Here is a 21343-nt window from a genome sequence, read left to right as displayed (position 1 = left end):
TGCTCAAACAATCATCAAAAGAGGATCCATAAGCGGAGAAGTCATCCATGAATAACTCACAAATCTTTTCACAAAAATCAGAGAATATAGCCATCATGCATCTTTGAAAGGTAGCAGGTGCATTACATAAACCAAAAGGCATACATCTATAAGCAAAAGTACCAAAAGGACAAGTAAAAGTAGTTTTTGATTGACCCCCCGCTGACACAGGTATTTGAGAGAAGCCAGAATAACCATCTAGAAAGCAAAAATGTGTATGTTTGGATAGTCTTTCTAGCATTTGATCAATAAAAGGTAAAGGGTAATGATCTTTCTTATTAGCTTTATTTAATTTACAGAAATCAATTACCATCCTATAACCTGTAATAATTCTTTGCGGGATCAATTCATCTTTATCATTAGGAACAACGGTAATACCTCCCTTTTTAGGAACACAATGGACAAGGCTTACCCAATCACTACCAGCAACAAGATAAATTATACCTGCCTCAAGGAGCTTTAGTATCTCCTTTCTTACAACTTCTTTCATCTTGTGACTCAGTCATCGTTGAGGATCTCTAACTGGTTTGGCATCTTTCTCCACTGTAATTTTGTGTTGGCATAACATGGGACTAATGCCCTTAAGATCATCCAGAGTATATCCAATAGCAGCTCGGTGCTTCTTCAGAGTTCTCAATAATCTTTCTTCTTCTTGCTCTGAAAGGTTAGCATTAATAATAACAAGATATATTTTCTTTTCATCAAGATAAGCATACTTAAGATTATCAGGTAATGGTTTGAGTTCAAACACGGGATCACCCTTGGGTGGAGGGGGATCCCCAAGGATTTCAACGGGAAGGTTATGTTTAAGCATGGGTTCCTGTTTAAGGAACACTTCATCTATTTCCCTTCTTTCCTGCATAAATATTTTTTTTTCATGGTCTAGCAGATATTGTTCTAATGTATCAGTAGGAGGCACAACAATGGAAGCAAGACCAATAATCTCATCCTTACTAGGTGATTCTCTATCACGAGGTTGTCTATGAAACTTAGCAAAATTAAACTCATGAGACATACCATCTAAGCCAATGGTGACAGTGTCTTTTTCACAATCAATTCTAGCACTAGCTGTATTTAAGAAGGGTCTAACAAAAATAATAGGACAAAAGCCATCTTGTGTGGAACCAAGAACAAGAAAATCAGCAGGGTATTTAACCTTCCCACACAAGACTTCAACATCTCTAACTATCCCAACTGGTTTAATGGTATCCCTATTAGCAAGCTTAATGGTAACATCAATGTCTTCCAATTCAACGGGTGCAATGTTGTGCATAATCTCTTTATATAAGTCATACGGTATTGCACTTGCACTAGCACCCATATCACATAAGCCATGATAACAATGATCTCCTATTTTAACAGAAATAACAGGCATGCCTACGATAGGTCTATGTATCTTAGTATCTGGTCTAGCAATATTAGCAGTCTCATCACAGAAATAAATAACATGCCCATCTAAATCATCATCCAAGAGATCATTAACCATAGCAATACTAGGTTCAACTTTGATTTCCTCAGGAGGTGTATAAGTCCTAGTATTACTCTTATGAACAACAGTCGAAGTTTAGCATGATCCTTTATCCTAACAGGAAAAGGAGGTTTCTCAACATAAGTAGTAGGAACAATAGGATCACTATAGGTGATAGTCTTTTCTTCAACTGTAATAGGTGCAAATACTTTTACTTCAACGGGAGGATTATATTTAAACCACTTCTCTTTAGGGAGATCAACGTGAGTAGCAAAAGATTCACAGAAAGAAGCTACTATCTCAGAGTCAAGTCCATACTTAGTGCTAAATCAACGAAAAGCATCGGTATCCATAAAAGATTTAACACAATCGAACTTAGGTGTCATACCTGACTCCTTACCATCGTCGGAACCCCAATCTTCAGAGTTGCGTTTAATTTAAGTCCCATTTGAAATCAATAGTCTTCAACTTATAAGAACTAGCACAGGAAGTATCGAGCAGGTTGCGATCATTAAGAGAAAGCCGAGCATAAAAATTTTGAATAATCATTTCCCGGGAGAGCTCATGATTGGGGCATGAATACAACATTGATTTAAGCCTCCCCCAAGGTTGAGCAATGCTTTATCCTTTGCGAGGCCAGAAATTATATATGTAATTACGATCATGATGAACAAGATGCATAGGATAGAACTTCTGGTGAAATTCCAACTTCAATCGTTTATAATTCCAAGATCTCGTATCATCACATAGCCTATACCATGTCAATGCATCTCCCTTCAAAGATAAAGGGAAGTCCTTCCTTTTGACAACATCATCGGGAATACCTGCAAGCTTAAATAATCCACAAACTTCATCCACAAAGATAAGGTGCAAATCGAGATGCAGCGTTCCATCTCCTGCAAATGGATTAGCTAGCAGTTTCTCTATCATACCCGAAGGAATCTCAAAGTAAATATTTTCAAAAAGTTCAGTAGGTTGAGGTGCAACTCTTTGCTCTTCTGGTCGGGGTGAAGGTACCCCGAACAAGCCCCTCAAAGGATTAGTTTCCATAGTGACAAGTAACAGAAAATTTCAGTACACTATATAAATGTTTCCTTACCAAGTTCCACTCACCAAAAGCGCTACGCTCCCAGGCAACGGCGCCAGAAAAGAGTCTTGATGACCCACAAGTGTAGGGGATCTATCGTAGTCCTTTCGATAAGTAAGAGTGTCGAACCCAACGAGGAGCAGAAGGAAATGATAAGCAGTTTTCAGTAAGGTTTTCTCTGCAAGCAGTGAAATTGTAGGTGATAGATAGTTTTGTGATAAGATAATTTGTAACGAGTAACAAGTAAATAAAATAAATAAAGTGCAGCAAGGTGGCCCAATCCTTTATGTAGCAAAGGATAAGCCTGGACAATTTCCATAATGAGAAAGGAGCTCCCGAGGACACATGGGAATTATCGTCAAGCTAGTTTTCATCACGTTCATATATATGATTCGCGTTCGGTACTTTGATAATTTGATATGTGGGTGGACTGGTGCTTGGGTACTGCCCTTACTTGGACAAGCATCCCACTTATGATTAGCCCCTATTGCAAGCATCCACAACTACAAAACAAGTATTAAGGTATACCTAACCACAACATTAAACATATGGATCCAAATCAGCCCCTAACGAAGCAACACATAAACTAGGGTTTAAACTTCTGTCACTCTAGCAACCCACCATCTACTTATTACTTCCCAATGCCTTCCTCTAGGACCAAATAATGATGAAGTTTCATGTAGTCGACGTTCGCATAACACCACTAGAGGAAAAGACAACATACATCTCATCAAAATATCGAACGAATACCAAATTCAGATGACTACTAATAGCAAGACTTCACCCATGTCCTCAGGAACAAACGTAACTACTCACAAAGCATATTCATGTTCATAATCAGAGGAGTAATAATATGCATTAAGGATCTGAACATATGATCTTCCACCAAGTAAACCAATTAGCATCAGCTACAAGGAGTAATCAACACTACTAGCAACCCACATGTACCAATTTGTGGTTGGGATACAAGATTGGATACAAGAGATGAACTAGGGTTTTGAGAGGAGATGGTGCTGGTGAAGATGTTGATGGAGATTGACCCCCTCGCAATGAGAGGATCGTTGGTGATGACGATGGTGATGATTTCCCCCTCCCGGAGGGAAGTGTCCCCGGCAGAACAGCTCTGCCGGAGCCCTAGATTGGTTCCGCCAAGGTTCCGCCTCGTGGCGGCGGAGTTTCGTCCTGTAAGCTTGCCCATGATTTTTCCAGGGTAAAAGCCCTGATATAGCAGAAGATGGACACCGGGAGGCCACCAGGGGGCCCAGGAGATAAGGGGGCGCGCCCAGTAGGGGTGGGCGCGCCCCCGCCCTCCTGGCTAGGGTGTGGGCCCCCTGATGTATTTCTTTCGCTCAATAGTTCTTATTAATTCCAAAAATATGTTTCATGGAGTTTCAGGATTTTTGGAGCAGTGCAGAATAGGTTTCCAATGTTTGCTCCTTTTCCAGCCAGAATTCCAGCTGCCGGCATTCCCCCTCTTCATGGTAAACCTTGTAATATAAGAGAGAATAGCCATAAGTATTGAGATATAATGTATAATAACAGCCCATAACGCACTAAATATTGATATAAAAGCATGATGCAAAATGGACGTATCATGGCCTCACCCCCGTCGACCTGCCTTGTCGGCCTGTCTACGGTGCTGCAGCTGCGGCTCCGCCATCGAGTCGTCTCACCACGGCTCGCCTCTGCAACCTCGCATCAAGCCGCCGGCGTCCGTCGTTGCCTTGAGTCGCCTTGCGTTTGTGCCACCGCTTCCACTAGCGAGACGCTCCCGCCTACACCTCCCTGACTCGCCCTCCTCGCTGACCTCGCCGCGGCTCTCTATTATTCTGGGTCTGTTGTGGCCTGATACATCTCCAACGTATCTATAATTTATGAAGCATTCATGCTATTTTATTATCTGTTTTGAATGATTACGGGCTTTATTATACAGTTTTATATTACTTTTGGGACTAACCTATTAACCGGAGGCCCAGCCCATATTGCCATTTTCTTGCCTATTTCAGTGTTTCGAAGAAAAGGAATATCAAACGGAATCCAAATGGAATGAAACCTTCGACAGCGTGATTTTTGGAACGAATGTGACCCAGGAGACTTGGAGTTGAAGTAAAGGAAGCTTCAAGGAGGCCACGAGATAGGGGGGCGCGCCCACCCCCTGGGCGCGCCCTCCACTCTCGTGGGCCCCTCGTGGCTCCCCCGACCGACTTCTTTTGCCTATATAAGTCCACACACCCTAAAACCTTCGAAAAACAAGATAGGTCGGGAGTTCCGCCGCCGCAAGCCTCTGTAGCCACCAAAAACCTCTCGGGAGCCCGTTTCGGCACCCTGCCGGAGGGGGAATCCCTCACCGGTAGCCATCTTCATCATCCCGGCACTCTCCATGACGAGGAGGGAGTAGTTCACCCTCGGGGGCTGAGGGTATGTACCAGTAGCTATGTGTTTGATCTTTCTCTCTCTCGTGTTCTCTCTATGGCACGATCTTGATGTATCGCGAGCTTTGCTATTGTAGTTGGATCTTATGATGTTTCTCCCCCTCTACTCTTGCGATAAATTGAGTTTTCCTCTTGAAGTTATCTTATCGGATTGAACCTTTAATGATTTGAGAACACCTGATGTATGTCTTGCCGTGCTTATCTGTGGTGACAATGGGATATCACGTGATACACTTGATGTATTTTTGGTGATCAACTTGCGGGTTCCGCCCATGAACCTATGCATAAGGGTTGGCACACATTTTCGCCTTGACTCTCCGGTAGAAACTTTGGGGCACTCTTTGAAGTAATTTGTGTTGGTTGAATAGATGAATCTGAGATTGTGTGATGCATATCGTATAATCATGCCCACGGATACTTGAGGTGACAATGGAGTATCTAGGTGACATTAGGGTTTTTGTTTGATTTGTGTCTTAAGGTGTTATTCTAGTATGAACTCTATGATAGATTGAACGGAAATAATAGCTTCGTGTTATTTTACTACGGACTCTTGAATAGATCGAGCAGAAAGGATAACTTTGAGGTGGTCTCGTACCCTACCATATTCTATTTGTTTGTTCTCCGCTATTAGTGGCTTTGGAGTGACTCTTTGTTGCATGTTGAGGGATTGTTATATGATCCAATTATGTTATTATTGTTGAGAGAACTTGCACTAGTGAAAGTATGAACCCTAGGCCTTGTTTCCTAGCATTGCAATACCGTTTACGCTCACTTTTATCTTTAGTTACCTTGCTGTTTTTATATTTTCAGATTACAAAAACCTATATCTACCATCCATATTGCACTTGTATCACCATCTCTTCGCCGAACTAGTGCACCTATACAATTTACCATTGTATTGGGTGTGTTGGGGACACAAGCGACTCTTTGTTATTTGATTGAAGGGTTGCTTGAGAGAGACCATCTTCATCCTATGCCTCCCACGGATTGATAAACCTTATGTCATCCACTTGAGGGAAATTTGCTACTGTCCTACAAACCTCTGCACTTGGAGGCCCAACAACGTCTACAAGAAGAAGGTTGTGTAGTAGACATCATGGCCTTGCCTTCAAGTTGAGCCGCCACTCGCCTCCTGTGTTGGGTTGTTGCCTTGCGCTACTTCCAACCTCCGCCAGACCGCGAGCTGCTACACCGAGTCATCCTCGCTGGTGTGGCCTCGAACCGCGGCATCACCTTGAACCGAACTCGCCTGCACCGCGGTCACCTTCACAATGTCTTATCGCGCTTTGAGCCGCCGTCGCTGCAGGCGCTTTGAGCTTGCTGGTCATTCCGCACTGAACTCCACCTCGCCGCCCTCTGCCTCATCGCTCCTCAGCTGCGACCTCACCTAAAGTCGCCGTCACCTTTGCTTCCAGGCTGCCGTGGCAGCGCTGAGCCGCCCCAACCGTGCGTTGAGCCGCTAGCGCCCTGCTTTATAAGCCGCCGCCGGAGAGCCACCGTCCCTCCATGAGCCGCCCTCACGCGAGCTCGCGCCCGCAGACCTGAGCCGCCGTGACGAGCTGCTGCCGTCTTCCATGTTAGGCCAACCTCCCCACTGTCTCAAGCCAATAACTTCGCGGCCAAGTTGCCGATGCCCAACTCCGAGTCGCCGGCGTTGCCTCTAACTACCAAGAATTCATCAGTGAGTCTTATTGTTCCACCGAGAGCCAGAGTTGCCGCCTCTCCAAGTGACGGGCCTTCATTCCAAGTCGGAGTCGCCACATCTAGGCATCCTTGCACTGCATCACTTTGGCTCTCCACCGTGTCGGCTGTCTCTTTTCTTCTGCCGCGACACCGCCGAGGTTGCGGTGAGCCGCCACGGCGCGAGTGGTCTCGCCTCCACCGTGAGCAGTGCCGCCAGTACATTACCGTTGTCGCTGGTTGACGCCTTCAACCCGTCGGCTGCAGTTGAGCCACCGTCGTCGATTCGCCGTGGCCGCCTCAACTCCCCGCAAATCGCCGAGCTCCTTGCCTCACCTCTGATCCACCCCCACGCGGTCCCTCGCGACAAGCCACCGTTGCGAACGCTTCAAGGTTTCCCTGGCCTGCTCCACTTCTGCCAAGCCGCGGCCTTCGCTGCCTGCCTCGAGCCGCCTTATCGTGGCGGGTCTCATTTCTGCTCTCAAGAGCAAAAGAAAAGATAAGAGGGGATGGATGAAGAAAGGTCAAAAAATCCAATGGTCAACATGACCTGGAGGATCCTTCTGAGCCGCCCGGTGCCCCGCTTTAAGCTGCCACCTCTGTCATTATTGCTGCAACCCTACGGCTGATAATTCTTGATAAAACATATCAGGTGAAATCCATCCTATCAAGTTTTTATTGATATATTTTTATTTTCTTCGAGAGCAATTGCTCTCGTCTATGAAATATCTTATGCAGAACAGTTCATCATGTACTAAAGAGACCATCAAGCTATGGCCCTTACCTACACCGGATGGATCAGTGGACACGTGCACAAATCACCGCTATTGCGGTTTGGGTAACTTCAGCAACCAGGTAGGATGAACCATCAGCTGGGTTATTGACACAACTCATACGGGAAAATTATAACCCGCTGAGGTCAACCTCAACTTTCTATGGATTCACATCATGTTATCAACATCAAGGATATACAACGAGTGTTGCGAAGATTATCAAACTTGCCACCTTGCCTTCTGGCTCCAACATATTCCAGCGTTCTACTGTTCAACTGACTGGTTTACATCACGGCCAAGTATGGAGAATCTCAAGCCAACTCCTCGAGTCGTCTTAAGACTTGGGAGCTACAATGACATGACTCAGCCAATTCATGACCCCGGGTCGTTGGAGGGAAAATAACCCGGTCCTGGAGGCTACTACCATATTGATGAAAAATTCAAAAGGCTGTCAGGCAATTTTTGGCTTAAAAAAATCTGGCTCAATAGAAGAGTTCCGGGTTATAAGAAAAGATTTCGGTTCAACATACGGTTCAAGAGGAATTCATCTCTCGCAAGTTCGAGTTCTCAGAAAATTAAAGGTTGCCAAACAGAACTTGCTGTAGTGCGCAGTTCAAACATGGGTATCCTGCCTTATTGGCTTATCACATTCTGGATCACTTGGGGGCTTCCTGTTCAATGAACATAGATATGATTACCCTCTTGACCCGGCCTACCTACCACCTTATTGGTCACTTGGCGGGGCTTCCTGTTCAAAGAACATAGCTATGCTCACCCTCTTGATCGGCTTCCTAGCCACCTTATTGATCACTTGGGGGCATCCTGTTAAAACAACATAGCTATGCTCACCCTCTTGATTGGCTTCCTATCCACCTTATTGGTCACTTGTGGGCTTCTTGCTCAATGAGCATAGCTATCATGGATTTGTCACGACAGATGCCCTAGTGAAAGGACTTAGGTGTGGAGCCATCACAACTAGGTTATCTTGAAGGGGTTGAACGGGACCAAGGACACAACGAGTTTAACCAGGTTCGGCCCCTCACAGTGGAGGTAAAAGCCTACGTCCTGCTTCTAGTTGTATTGCTTGAGTTTCGATTACAAGGGAGCGAATATGCTTGACCTACTTCTCGATTACTTGTCTCTTGAGTTAACCCGCCATTGGGTCTCACCTTTATATACACAGGTTGGGACCTGGCGGCTTACAGAGTCCCGGCCGGCTCACACAACGTGATCGGCTCGGTTTCTAACTACTCACGCCTTACGGAGCAAGTCTTCCTATGGCGGTTCACAGGCCCTGGCCTTGAACCTTCACCAGGCCTGCCCTTACGAGTCGCCGTGTTCGTACTTCATCTTGGGTCTCCTTGGGCTTTATTCATATTAAACCACCACCAGTGTGACCCGGCCCCTCCTGGGTGGGTTATGCTTCGGAGTTATATCCCCTACATTAGGCCCCAGGTTGATTTGAACTCGTTCACATCAATCTTCACTTTTACCCTAGCAGAAATACCTTCGTGTAAATCCTTCAGTACACCGATGTAAGCCGCCATGACATCATATAAACAGAATTATTGTAAGCCGCCATGACGTCATGTGCATTAATTCCGCATAAGGTCCACAATATCTCAACGGATCCTTATCTTAATAAACTTCCTGAAAATCGAGGCATCCATATTGTTAACATAATCATTTTTCCTCCTCGGTTTTTGCACATGCCATCTTATCGCCTCCTTATAAATAGGGAAAGGGGTCCCTCTCTTTCACTTTTTACCCCTACCTTAGTGTCTTCTTCTTCCTCGCGACTCCGCTGCGACCCGAGATCAGCCGCCGCCATCCTTCTTCATCGACGCCCACTCCAGCCACTGCATCAACCTGAACGAACCAGAGAACTATGGCACACGTTCGCCGTTCATCAACATCAGTGAGCACTCATCTCCCCCTATATTGAATCTACATTAGGGTTTCTGCTGTCATCGGTGTTCGTTGCTGTTCATCATAACCTCCTCCTAAAACACTTGTTTTGATTGAAAGACGGTATTGAGGTTGTGCGGTAGTGGTTTTAGCACCTTCTTCCAATCGCAGATGCACCCCCTCTGTCCAAGATTCGATCTTAACTCATAAGTTCTTCCACTGCCATGTTTTAGGTTTAGTAATTACTCCCATTTTCTGAACTGCTGTAGATCCAAAATTATAACGAGAATCTGAAATACCTGTTTATCCAGTACTTCATGAAATTTTTACTCCACTCCAGATCTGTAGATAACTGTTCCATCACTACCGTTGGGGTGGCTTAAATGAGATTTTTTAACCCGCCAAATGCCTGTCGGCTTACCTCTAAAGCTTTTATACCGCCAATACTTATCTAAAACTGATATTACAATTGCGAATTTAACCCACCAATATTTCCTTCTTAGGCCTTGCGTAACCAAAAATGACCAAGACCATCACCTTGTGCAACTGGGTTCCTTCAATTGTTACAGAGCAAACTCTTAGTGAGTATATTCAGATGGGCGTACTAGCGGCAAAAACTGTCATCTATTGGCGGGTTACAAGACCAGAAGAAACGAGACCTCAACCAAAGGAATGCGAAGCTGTAATCTTTGCTGATCACATAAATCGGGGCTTCTCACCGCCCGAGTCAAAAATATTCCGTGATGTACTGAACTTCTTTCAGCTCCACCCCCAAGACATTGGACCTAATTCTGACTCAAACATCTCCAACATCCAAGTCTTTTGTGAAGTTTACCTTCAAGAAGAACCCAATGTTGAACTCTTCAGAGAGTACTATTATTTGAACTGCCAGACTGAATTCACCGACGGACCCAACTTAGAGCTTGGTGGAATATCCATCCAGCGATGAAGAGATGCTATCTTCCCCTCTGCCGCACTTTGCAGTCTCCCTAAAAACTGGAATCAGACTTGGTTTTACTGCCAAGACACGTGTCCATCTGATGAAAATCCTCTGTCGGGCTTCCACGACTGCCGGCTTAGTCCAAAGCATCCACTTCCGGACCGGCTTAGCACCGCTGAATGGGCTAAATATATGCCCACCTTTTCAAAGGTAAGGTCCTTGTTGGCCACTGGATTAACCGGCTTACGACCTGGTCCATTGCTGGGTCGCTTGGAGGATCATCCCTTTGAGCTGCCACCCCGGGTTATGTGTGCATATACTGGTGATGCCAAAGATCCACAATGCCACTGTCAAGTGCGCCTGGATGACAAGGCGATCAATGAAATGACCAAAACATTGCTCGGGAAAGTTTAGAGAGCTGGAGCAAGGTGGGGTTGAATCCCTTCTGCACTCTTAACCCGACTCCAGATGTAAGTGTTCAAAACTATTTACTTATCACTGTGTAAAACTGCATATTCCTTATCTTCATTTGGTTTATGCAGGCCGACTCTGCCTTTTGGAACAAGAAGTACCAAGAGAAACTGGCCAAAAAGGCCAAAGCAAATACTAAGGACTCGAAGAAGAACAAGAAGAAATCAGACACATCAGAGCTATTTACCCTGGAAGATGAGTCGGAGGTAGAACTTGATTCTCGTGGCTCCTTTTTTATGCATCTTATTGACGCTGACCCCCCTCTCAGGATGATGCGGAGGCCAGCCAGGAGGGCGCAGAAGAGGTAACTATTATTTCCTCCGAGTTAGAGCCTTTGCCAAGAAAGAAAGTTCGGCAAGTGACCCGGAAAGTAAGGTTTTCTCACCCTTTAGCTTACTTGGATCCAGACTTAATTTTGAAGCAACAACAACATGAGACCCGACACATGACCCAGAATAGCGGAGGTGGAGAACTTTCCTCCGGATTACCCAACACACCGACCCCTCGCAAACGTCAAAAATAGGTGCCTTAGAATTCAATCCCCTCTTCTGACTCAAATTATCAGGGAACTCCTCATTCATCATCTTGCGACTCTTCGCAGACCCTAATGCCTACCTTCAAAGTAGCCCCTAGGTAATAACATTTGAATTTCTCATTTTAACATCTGCAAACTGATATACTTGTATCCTCACTTCTTATTTTCAGCGGTATAGCAAAGCCAAGCAAAAAGCTGAAGACGAATAAGCCAGCCAAAGATCCTAAAATCCATGAGCCGGAGAGACAAACGCTAGCATCTGAAGCTTTAGCTCAGAACCCTGAGAATATTGCTGATGACCCGCCACCAGAAATTCATGACACCCCCGTGGACACTATAAGTGTTGACCCGTCAAGTGCTAAGCCGCCAAGCCCCACCAAGCCTGTGAAAGAAGATGCTGAGGACGTTTTGATTACTGGCATTGGCTATGTAGAGCCGGGGAATCCTACCATTCTGGCCAAACACTCTGTCAAGGAAGATCTAGTTGAAAGGAGCAAAGCCAAATTTGATATTGCCAACTACTCACACTTAGGCGTCAATGAATTGTTTTCTGGCTATCTCAGTCAACTGGATGCTGGTCGTGACTTTGAGGTGGACATAATCAAGAAGATGTGACAGAAATATGAGGTATGAACCTCTGCTTCCTACTTTGTACACTCACTCAGCCCCCAAGTCTTTGCCATAGGAAATTTATTGAGTATGCTGAAGACTTTGATCAGTATGTCATAACAAACTTCGAGCTATAGCCCCCATGAGCCGTATTTTCTTGATGAAGATGAGCCGAATCATTTCTATTATCTTCGAAAATAAAAATTTACCTCATATCCCCCATTAGCCGAGTTTTCTTGATGAAGATGAGCCGGATCATTTCTATTATCTTCAAAAATAAAACTTCACCTCATAGCCCCCATAGCACTCCATAAATGGTCAATCCTGGGTGGGCACAAAGAACCAGGGCACGCCACCCTCTCCAGGCGCGCCCAGGTGGGTTGTCCCCACCTGGTGGCCCAAATGACCCTGAAACCAACGCTATAAAATCACATTATTCCAAAAAAAATTGGGGGAGAAAGAATTATCGCGTTTCACGAGACGGAGCCACTGCCGTCTCCTGTTCTTCATCGGAAGGCTAGATCTGGAGTTCGTTTGGGGCTCTAGAGAGGGGGATCTTCAATCTTCGTCATCACCAACACATCTCCATCGCCAATTCCATGATGCTCCCCACCGGGAGTGAGTAATTCCTTTGTAGGCTCGCTAGTTGGTGAGGAGTTGGATGATATTCATCATGTAATCGAGTTAGTTTTGTTAGGGCCTGATCCCTAGTATCCACTATGTTCTGAGATTGATGTTGCTATGACTTTGCCATGCTTAATTCTTCTCACTTTGGGCTCGGGTGCTATGATTTTAGATCTGAACCGTTTATGTTATCACCATTATATCCATGTTCTAGATCCGATCTTGTAAGTTATATTCACCTACTACATGTTATGATCCGGCAACCTGGAGTGACAATAGTCGCGACCACTCCCGGTGATGACCATACTTTGAGCAGTTCATGTATTCATCATGTGTTAATGCTTTGTTCTTGCTCTCTATTAAAAGGAGGCCTTAATATCCCTTAGTTTCCAATAGGACCCCGCTGCCACGAGAGGGTAGGACAAAAGATGTCATGCAAGTTCTTTCCATAAGCATGTATGAACTAGAGCTAGTGCCGTATCCCCCTAGGTTATGACTGTCTCATGATGAATATCATCCAACGAGTCACCGATCCAATGCATATGAATTTATCTTATATTGTTCTTGCTATGTTACTACTGTTGTTGTCACTATTGCACTTGCTAAAAAATCACTGCTATCACTATTATCGTTACTATTGCTATTGCTACTACTATCAAAACTATCATATTACTGTGCTACTGATCACTTTGCTGCAGATAATTAATTTCCAGGTGTGGTTGAATTGACAACTCAGCTGCTAATACTTGCAAATATTCTTTGGCTCCCCTTGTGTCAAATCTATAAATTTGGGTTGAATACTCTACCCTCGAAAACTGTTGCGATCCCCTATACTTGTGGGTTATCAAGACCTTTTTCTGGTGCCGTTGCTGGGGAGCATAGCTATATTTGTTGACTCACTTGGGATTATTATCATATTATCGCTATGAAGAATCTGAAGGATGCTAAGACTAAGATTTTTCCCTCTAAGACGAGGGGAGGTAAGGAACCATCATCCAGCTCTGCTTTAGATTCACCTTCTGTTATAAGTAAACTTGCAACACCACCACATGCTATCAGTTCTGATATGTCACAAGTTGTTGATGATGCTACTTCTGCTATGAATGCTATTCATGATGATGCTAGTACCTTGCTTGATGATGATGTGCCACTAGGTGAATTTCTTGATGAACAAATTGCTAGAGTAAGACAACATGATATTATTGAATCTGATGATAGGATTGAAACTAAAAATCTTGAAACACCTACTAGAACTAGTCCTCCTAGATATGAATTGCCAAAGGTACCAGAAGGTTATACTATGAGTGAGGAGGCAACTAGAGATATTCTTGCTTGTAAGGATAGAGATGATCTAGAGAAATTATTATGCAAATATAAAGAAAGATCTCTGAATGCTAAAATGAAATGTGATCCTGAGTTTGCTACATCACCTATCTTTATTGATGATAAGGATTATGAATTCTCTGTCGACCCAGAGTTAATAACTTTGGTTGAATCTGATCCTTTCCATGGTTATGAAACTGAAACTATTGTGGCATCTTACTAAGTTGAATGATATAGCCACCCTTTTTGCTCATGATGAGAAGATTCGCTATTATTATATTCTAAAATTATTTCCGTTCTCATTAAAGGGTGATGCTAAATCTTGGTACAATACTCTCGCTCCTCGTTGTGTGCGTAGTCCCCAGGATATGATTTATTACTTCTCTGAAAAATATTTCCCTGCTCATAAGAAACAAGATGCCTTGCAGGAAATATTTAACTTTGTGCAAATTGAAGAAGAGAGTCCCCCACAAGCTTGGTGGAGGCTTCTCCAATTGCTTAATGCTTTGCCTGATCATCCTCTTAAGAAAAATAAAATACTTGATATCTTCTATAATGGACTAACCGATGCTTCTAGGGATTTCCTAGATAGTTGTGCCGGTTGTGTTTTCAGGGAATGAACTATTGGTCAACTTGAAGAATTATTGAATAACATATTGAAAAATTATGATGATTGGACTCCTCTTGAAACACCTATTAAACCCACTTCAAAGAAGAGGGGTATCTTATATCTTAGTCATGAAGATATGCAAGAGGCAAAGAAATCTATGAAAGAAAAAGGTATTAAAGCCGAGGATGTTAAAAATTTACCACCTATTGAAGAAATACGTGGGCTTCAAGCACCATCACCACGTAAGGTGGTAGAGGTAAAAATTTAATGAAATTCGATGATAGTGATGATCCTCGAAATAAACATCCTAGTCAATGCCTTTATGAGTTTGATAATTAGATTAGAAAGCAAGATTACTTCAATGCAAATGTTATGAAACAATTGAAATACAAGTGTGATATGATTGCTCGCTTAAGTGACTTGTTATTTAGAATCTCAAATGATGTTAGAGGTGTAGGAAAGCATGCCTCTATGGTTCAAACTCAATTAGAACAAGTTGCTAAGTCTCAAAAAGAGTTACTTGATGAAATGAATAATAATATAAGTGACTTTGCTGTTAGAGTAGCAACTAAAGGAGGTAAAATGACTCAGGAACCACTTTATCCTGAGGGACACCCAAAGAGAATTGAACAAGACTCTCAAAGAATTAACACTGATGCACCTAGTCCTTCTAAAAAGAAAAAGAAGAAGAAAAATGATAGGACTTTGCATACCTCTAGTGAACCTGAAATAGAAAAACCTCCTGATAATGATAATGAAATTTCTATCTCTGATGTTGAAACTCAATTTGGTAATAAACACTCACATTTTGATAACGAAAGAGAAAATGTTGAGGTTCATGAAGACAGTCAACCAAATGATAAAGAACCAGAAAATGATGTTGAGATAGAACCAGCTGTTGATCTTGATAACCCACAACCCAAGAAAAAAAGTTATGATAAAAGAGACTTTGTTGCTAGAAAACATGGAAAGGAAAGGGAACCATGGGTTCAAAAGCCTATGCCCTTTCCACTTAAGTCAACTACAAAGAAAGATGATGAAGAATTTGAATGCTTTGCTGAAATGATTAGGCCAGTCTTTTTGCGCACTCGCTTGACTGATATCTTAAAAATGCCTCCTTATGCAAAGTACATGAAAGACATTGTCGGGGAAACTGATCCACGAGCACCTATGGGGACCGGCGGGCCGAGCCCCTTTCGATTCGGTGAGGGCGGAGGTCGAGCAAAGAGCGGATCGAGGCGGTGCACACGAGCAGTTTACCCAGGTTCGGGCCGCACGGATGCGTAAAACCCTACTCCTGCTTGCTAGATTGTATTGAATTCTTGCTCGGGAGCGAGGGACGCTACCAGACCGAGCGTGAGAGTGTTTCTGGTGTCTCCCCTGAGCCGAACTAACCGAACCCCCTCTACGTTGCGCATGGGCCTCCTTTTATACTCTCAAGGGGTCACCGACAGGTGGCAACGTAGACGAGAGGGGTAGAAATGGAAAAGGATGCGGTAGGTGCAGCTACCGCTACTGTAGATACACTGCACCCTACCTAACTCTGACGGCAGGGGACAGGGGCATTGAATGCCTGTCAGAGTTGCCTAAACAGTGCAAAAAAGTGACCGTTAGGAGCGCCTCCGTTTGCCACGATGGCCTCCTCTTCATCTCCGCTTGCCACCGCGTACCCCTGGCTGCACAGGCTCCCGCCACGCGCCCCTGAGAAAGCCTCACGGCGACACACGGGCGGGTGCGCTGGAGCGCGGGTATAGAGTGGCAGCTGGCCCCCGGCAAGTACCTTGCCGGGGTCGTCGTCTTGTCGCGTCCGAAAGCTTGTCACTCGCGATGTCGGATCTTGCCGGGACGTGTGGTGCGTCGCGGTAAGTTTCTTATGGTGCTGTGGTTGGCCTTCCCGGCAAGCTCCTCTTGCCGGGGCCTTGTCTCTTCCCGGCAAGCTCCTCTTGCCGGGGCCTTGTCTCTTCATCTTAAATACTTTGTTCCTGAGTGGCTCCAAGGGAACCCACGGAGGACCCTGGCGGTCGTCCGGCAAGCCTTGCCGCGGGGTGCTGCAACTGCCCGTGCACAAGTTCGGGATACTAGGGTACCCCTACTCTAGTACACCGACAGGAGCCCCCGGGCCTGGGCCACACACGGTGCCGAGCGCTGTTGGGCCAGGCCCAAATCAGGGCACGGGCACGCGCGGGCCTGGGGCATGCCGAATCTAAATCCGTATCCACCGCGCCCCCTGCAACGTCACGCGTCAATCGCGGCGTCGTGGGAGAGATCGTGGGTGGTTCTTTATTCGGAAAGAGCGCAACGTCCGCCCCCTCCATCTTATAAGCAGGGGAAACAGGGGTATTTCCCCTACCTTCGCCATTCGCTGCTGCAATCTCAGAAACCTCCGCCGCCCTCCTCCGCTTCCAAAGTCGAAAGAGAGCAGCGCTCCGCTCCCGTCGCCGCCGCCACCACCAGCACCGTCCATCTCCTCCATCGCCTCCGCCATGCCTCCGAAGGCCGGAAAGGGGAAGGCCGCGAAAGCTGTGAAGTCAACCGAAGCGCAACGGCTTGAGGCGCTGCGGAAGGAGCGGGCCACCTTCCTCCCCGAGCTCTCCGCAAAAGATCTGAGGGAGTGGTACTATCTTTTCTGGTCGACGGAGACACGGGCGCATCCGCGCACAAAGGTACTCTCCACCATCTCCTTGCAAGAAGCTCCAGTTGGCGGGTACCCTTTCTTTGCCGTGTTCTTCTACTACGGGCTCTGCCCGCCATTCTCTGATTTCTTCTGCGATATTATGAATACCTACAGGCTCCACCTCCTTGATTTCACCCCCAACACCGTCTTGACCATGGCAGTTTTCGCCCATCTATGCGAGAACTTTGTCGGAGTCCACCCCAACGTAGCCCTCTTCCGCCACTTCTTTATGCCCCGTGTCGAGAGAGGGGAAACCCTTGCCGGTGGGATCGCCTGGATCTCGCGAACCGGCAAGAAAGAGACCTATCTGGAGGGGGAGCTCCGCAGCAAGTGGGATGAGTGGAGAGCAAATTGGTGCTGGGTTGTAGAGGAGAACCCGCAGCCATTCACCGCCCTGCGCCAAACCCCAGCAGTGCGTGGCAACGACTGGAGCGCCCTGTCCGCAGACGACGACAAGCTGAAGATCGCCACCACCCGGATCTTGTGCCTTAGGCTTGCCGGGTTGACTGTAGGAGCTGTCGGCGCAGATTTCCTTCGCCGCCGCATCGCCCCTCTGCAGGAGAAGGGGAGGCCCGCCTGGGAATTTGGAGGCCCGGCAGACATCATGAGGTTGCGCCCAGGCCTTAACTTCAATTTCACCGTCATAGAGTTGGACGAGATACTTAAGGAGATCTTCAAGCACGACCCACAGCATCCCGAGTGGTTCAGGTTGCCGGCAGGCGTTGTGCCACTGTGCAACAATTCCTCGCACGACCGCATCTGCGCAATGATGCCGTTGTGCGACTCGCACGAGATCGCTCCAACTTGGCAAGAGCCCGCCGACGAGGTTGTGCAGCAGTTCTTCGACAGCCTGGTGGAGGTGGCGGTCAATGCCGACGAGAAGAAGCTCCTCACCCGCGACACCACCGATCAAGAGATGGAGCGCATCGCCACCAGGGCGGAAGAGGCGGCGGCAGCCGCAGCCGCGGGTGAATTCGGGTTCACCATGGAGGAAGCGGACGCGGCATCGGCGACGAGTCTTGCCGAATGGGAGCGGCCCGAAGAGGAAGAAGAGCTCGCCGCGCCCGACGCCGAGTCGAACGAGCCCGCCGAGGGTGCGAGCGGCCCGCCATCTCCGAGGAGCTTGCCGCGAGCAGGGCCCGCAGCGCAGCCCCCAGCGTAGCCAAGAAGGCGCCTCCGCAGGGTCGGTGACGCAGCAGGGTGGCAAGTGGGCCAACAGCCGCAGCGTCGCGCGACGCACTCTACCGCGGCAAGTACGGTTGCCTCGGGAGTGCCTCCCGCCGCAGCGACAACTGGAGCGGGGCCGTCTCGGGCTGGCGTCGCAGTCCCCGCCAAGCAGCCAAGGGATCCCACCCCTCCACCTCGTCGCGCTGGAAGTGGGCCAAACTTCGACCTCTCCGCGCTCAGTTCCGACGAGGAGGAAGAAGAAGAAGAGTAAGATTCCCTTGCTGTTCTTGTAGTTCTTCAACTTGCTAATCTTGTCTTGCATCTGATCTGATCCACTCTGGACTCTCCCTTTTCAGGACTCTGGCCCAGAGGGCGGTGAAGAGGGCCAAGTCTCAGGTGGTGATCATCGAGGACGAGCCCACTGCGACGGCAGGAGGCGCGCCCGAGACCACCTTGCCGGATCCGGCCCTTACTTCGCAGAGCAGCCCCCAGCGTAGCCCCCAGCGTAAGTATATAGTTTACTTTCTACTTCTGGGCGCGCGTGGTTGCTCTTTTCTTTTGTTGATATCTGATTACTGGTTTGTTTGTGCAGGAGCAGAACAACTTCATCAGGAGGGCGTGGTGATCACCTCCGACTCGTCGTCCGCTTCGACTACGCCGCCAAGGGCGGACTCCCCGGCAAGGGAGCATTCTCCGGCAAGGGAGCGATCTCCGGCAAGGGAGGAGTCTCCGGCAAGGGGGGAGCCTCCGGCAAGGGACAGCGCCAACGATCCCCCGGTGGTGGAGCTCACGGCAGCAGATCCCAGCACAGGTAGCCCTTCTTGCTCGAAACTTTCCTTGTAGTCTTCTATTGATTTTTCTTCTTGAATACTTGTTTGATTTCTCCTTCTTCTCTGGCCGACAGATCCATCCTCCGCGGATCTGATGGAGACCGAGGCGGGCGGCGAGGGGGACGCGCGTGGCAACACTGGTGATGCCGCGGCCGCCGAAGAAGGAGCCGGCGCTGATGTGCCCGCCGGCGACGAGGCCGCCAGGGCTGCTGCCGAGGAAGCTGGCAGGGGATCTGGCGATCGCACTGACGGCCCTGAGGCCGCAGGAGCACCAGGCGCTGCACCGACCGCCGATCCCTCCACTGCTGCCGCAGCGGCAGGCTCCAAGGAGTCCCAGCCCGGCGCCTATCAGAAGGCCGGCGAGGGCATCTTCATCAAGCTCCCCTGGGCGTCGAGCTCCAGGGCGCCGGAGGAAGGAGAAGCTCTGGATGGGGAGGTGCTCGCCTCCGCCGGATTGTCGCTTGTCGACGCGCCGGGAAGCAGCAGCGACGAGCCTGAGGAGGAGCGGCTGCTACGGAGGCTGCTGGCGCTCTACCGCGCCCGCCAAGTCAAATTGGAGTCCCGGGAAGCGCTTATCGCGAAGGCGAGCGTGGACATAGAGAAGCGCGCGGAGGAGCTCCGGGGTCTTCGCCAAGAAGCTCTCCGGGCCTTGGCGGAGGAGCGGGAGCAGCTTGCTGAGGAGCGGAAGGCCTTCCTCCTCGAGAAGGCCGAAGCTGAAGAGCAGCAGCGGCTCACCGGCGAGAAGCTGTATGCGCGAGAAGGCGAGCTGGCTCAGCGGAAAGTGAACCTCGATAGCCACGAAGAGGAGCTTGCCGCGCGCGAACAGGCACTTGGCAGGACGCTCCAAGAGGCAAAGGATGCGGCTGCGGCTGCCAAGGCCGCCAAGAAAGAATTGGAGGTAAAGGTGGTGCAGCTAGAGGCCAATCTGAAGGCGGGTGGTGAAGAGCTTGCCGCGCTCAAGCTGGAGCGCGAGAAGGACGCCCTTTCCCACGGTGAGCTGCAGGGCCGACTCGCCGAGAGGGGCAAAGAGCTGAGCGCCGCCAAGGATTCCAACGCCAATCTGACGCTAAAGCTGGCCACCTTGACGGAGACGTTGGACAGCGCCAGGAAGCGGGAGGCGGACTTGAAGAAGGACATCAAGGCCAATGATGCACTGCTGGCGAGGGCCACCGAAACCCAGAATCTCCTCAGAGATACTGTGGCGCTCTAGACGGAGGGCCTCGTGAACATCGCCGCAGTCATCGAAGAGGAGCTGGTGCAGTTGGGGGGGGGGGAGGGCTTCGGGTACTCCTCCAACGAGAACCTCCAACCCAGCGCCAAGCTCACTCTGTTCTTCAAGGGCGTGGCGACGGCTCTCCAGCAACTCCGGGAACGGATCCCCAAGCAGCTGGCCGACGAGTCGCGCACGATTTGCGCCGGAGTTCTGGAGAAGGTGCTGATGAAGGTGCCCTTCCGCAATCCGGGCCTCCGCCTCACCAATATCCTCAGGACCTTGCCGCCAGAAGCTGATCTGGAGGAGCTCAAAGCCCTTGTCGCACCCATTGTGGACAAGGTGAGCGGGATCAAGAGGGTCGAAGGCGATCGCGTAGATTAGGCTGCCTATTTCTTCTTTCCTTGTCGCTGTTTATCATGTCATGAAAACAGTCTATTAGAGCTGCGACAAGTAATTTCTGTAATATAGCTTTGTTCTATGGAGTGATTGCAACATTATTCCCTTTACTTGATCCCTCCCTTCGTATGTCTTTTTACCCTACGCTTTTAGGGGACTTGCCGGTGCAAACACCTGGGCCGCGATTGCTGAGTGCGGGACATCAGCAGCCTGCTGCCGGTGCTGCTACCGGCAAGAAACCTTGTCGCAACTAGTTGCGGCTCACTTAAGTTGCTGTGCGAACTCGAAACAAAGTAAGGGCGCTAGCGGCTCACTTAAGTTGCTGAGCGGACTCGAAGCAAAGTAAGGGCGCTAGCAGCTCACTTGAGTTGTTGAGCGAACTCGAAACAAAGTAAGGGCGCTACTAGCTACGAGTTGGTTCCTCCGCGCACAGGTTTTCCATACAAAGTGCGGTCGTTCAAGGGAGATAACTTAAAAATTTAAAAAATTTGATTGCTCAAACTTTGGCAACTTAGCTTTTCGGTCTTCTGCTTCCCGGCAAGGAGAAACTCTCTTGAACGGCCC

This window comes from Triticum dicoccoides, chromosome 7B (assembly GCF_002162155.2).
Source record: "Triticum dicoccoides isolate Atlit2015 ecotype Zavitan chromosome 7B, WEW_v2.0, whole genome shotgun sequence".
Taxonomy (NCBI): Eukaryota; Viridiplantae; Streptophyta; class Magnoliopsida; order Poales; family Poaceae; genus Triticum; species Triticum dicoccoides.
Note: the sequence above shows the minus strand (reverse complement) of the source record.